At 40.2% G+C, this 2,390-nt stretch overlaps 1 long non-coding RNA gene across 1 annotated transcript; it reads left to right on the forward strand.

Annotated features, from left to right (window-relative positions):
• Positions 1-726: 726 nt before the first annotated feature.
• On the forward strand, positions 727-2,008 carry LOC124691345. Its single transcript, XR_006998915.1, has 2 exons — positions 727-820; positions 1,741-2,008. It is a non-coding gene; the product is annotated as an uncharacterized LOC124691345 (long non-coding RNA).
• Positions 2,009-2,390: the final 382 nt, after the last annotated feature.

Genomic DNA, 2,390 nt, shown 5'->3' on the forward strand with positions numbered 1-2,390 from the left:
CGCCCGGAATGAGGACGGATCTCAACCGGCTCGACAAGTTGGTGGCTGCGGTCATGGAAGCTGCGCCCGCCGGTTCGCCTATCGCCGCCCGGATTCATGTGTCTGTGGTCCTGAGCTATGGGTCTGCTACTGAGAACAAGGAAGAGGCGTGCCTCATCGTGAACTCGTTGACCGAAACTGATTCTGACCTGAAGTTGCTTCGGCCGCGCCAGAGCTACACTATGAAAGCGGGAAAGACGTTGGATTATGTCAGGTAAATATTGTTCTTGGCTAGCAAATGTGGTTCGTAGTAGATGTTTTGATGTGCTGTGTAGTGTCTTCTAAAATATGTGTTATTTATTGTACAAGAGAAAAAGCTCCTTTAAATATTATATGTGCGTTCAATATGAAGTGAATCATATCATGGCCTTCCAATTATAATTTCACATCGTGCTATCAATATTTTCTTGTAGAAAACGACTGCAATACCTTGCATCACAACCATTAGTAGCCATCCTATATCTACTAACAGACAACTTTTGGTTATATGAAGTGAAGTTCAAAAATATCAATCTAATGCATGACAGAACTGAAGGATTTTCCTGTATATACTACATTCAGTCTACACCCTAGTTTTGTTGTTTCACTATCAGTCGTGCTGTGATGTATAGAGGTAAATAAAAAGACGTCTATGTACAATGACATGTATAGACTTGCACAAATATCCTTATTATGCAATATATTATGCAGGAATCATCATCCAATGCTACTGGCGCAGTGGCAGGAAGGAGTAACTCGTTCTGATTTGGCCAAAGAGTTCTCCTTTGAGGAATTTATAAAGGTCTCCTTAATCCACTTGTTATAATGTTTACCAGTTTAGACTTTACCAGAATCAGGATCCTTTTATCAAATATTCTACTTATGCAAGTTTGGTCCTTTCATCCTGCTTATTACTTTGCTTCTCCAGTTTTTTGGAACTCAACGTAAAAACTGGAGTTCTACCTTCTTTAGTCTTGGTGCTGGTGCCAGCAATAGAAAACATAAGAGTACTTTCTTTTTCATTAATCAAGTTTCTGGTTTAAATAAGCCCTGTAGTTTGATATTGATTTCTTCGAACAATATAGTTACTATTATATTATTGCTTGTCGCACCCTGTCTGGTTACTAGTGAGGGCCTGAAGGGTGATAATACTGGATTGGATGCACCTTTTCTTTGCTACATCTTGAAGTTAGTTGTTTGTGATACATGTGCAAGCTATTGCATAAGAATAACCAGGGGTTTGTTTGTATAGCTGCGCCTAAGAGCTCAATATGTAGGCATGCACCATAAAATAATTGCTCATTTTCGCAGGTTTCCTTGGTCAATCATCTACTTACCCTTAGGTTTATAAACAAAAACCTTAGTGTGGTGGACTTCAACATGCTAAAATGCTGCATGGAGAAGTGTCCATCTTTATAGGATGTCTGTGTTCTACATATTAGAATGATTAGGCTCCACAACAGTAAAACACAGTAGCTTTGTATTCCTTTAAAGTAGCTACCGAATAAAAAACCAAGACACAGCAGGCAGGATAGTCACTTGTTTGCAGTGTTGTCATCACTTTAACATTTTCACTGTTTCCCCATATGTGTGGTCAACTGGTCATGATTCAGTATGTGTTATGTTTCAATATGTGTTTCAGTTTTTGGCTAGTGGTTCTTTATTTGTTTGCCTAATATTTTCTCTTAGTTAACTAACTTCATTTCATAATGTAATGAACAGCATGCCGGAAACTTTGCTATGCTTGCGGAGCGCTTTCTGCACGAAGTTGCATTTAAGCTCTGGAAAGCACCAAAATATGGAGCTTAGTTCTGTCTGAGGAGGTTCTCTCTTAATAAGGATGCTAGATGAGTACTTCTTTCAAACGGGAACTGCGCAAGCGCAGATATTGCAAATAAATGAGCTCTGTAATCTCCTAAGGTCCTCATATGGTACTATCCATGTTACATGCCGCAATATACGAAGGACTCATAGGCGTCATTTCTAGTTACTCACTTCGCGGAGATCAGTTACAGGACCCCCCCCCCCCCAACGATTTTTATTGCAGCGCTCTTGTGAAAAGTGGAATCTTTTGCTTAAAATTTTCGAGCTTAGTATCCGACTTATAAATTGTGCTCATACATGTACCTGTAATGTTGATCATATTCCTGCAAACGATGACTGGTAGGAGCATTAATTTGATGGTAGCATCATTTGTTCTTGGGTTGATGGCGGTACAGAGTACCGGTTTCCTTGCAGCTTCAGGTCTATTTGATACTATGGATGACTGGTTACGAAGGGACCGTTTCGTTTTTGTTCTGAAGTCTCTTGTCCACACCAGTTAGGCCGTGCCTCATCGCCCTCGACTGCAGTCAGAGCTGTTCTTAATGCCT

Source organism: Lolium rigidum, chromosome 2 (assembly GCF_022539505.1).
Source record: "Lolium rigidum isolate FL_2022 chromosome 2, APGP_CSIRO_Lrig_0.1, whole genome shotgun sequence".
Taxonomy (NCBI): domain Eukaryota; kingdom Viridiplantae; phylum Streptophyta; class Magnoliopsida; order Poales; family Poaceae; genus Lolium; species Lolium rigidum.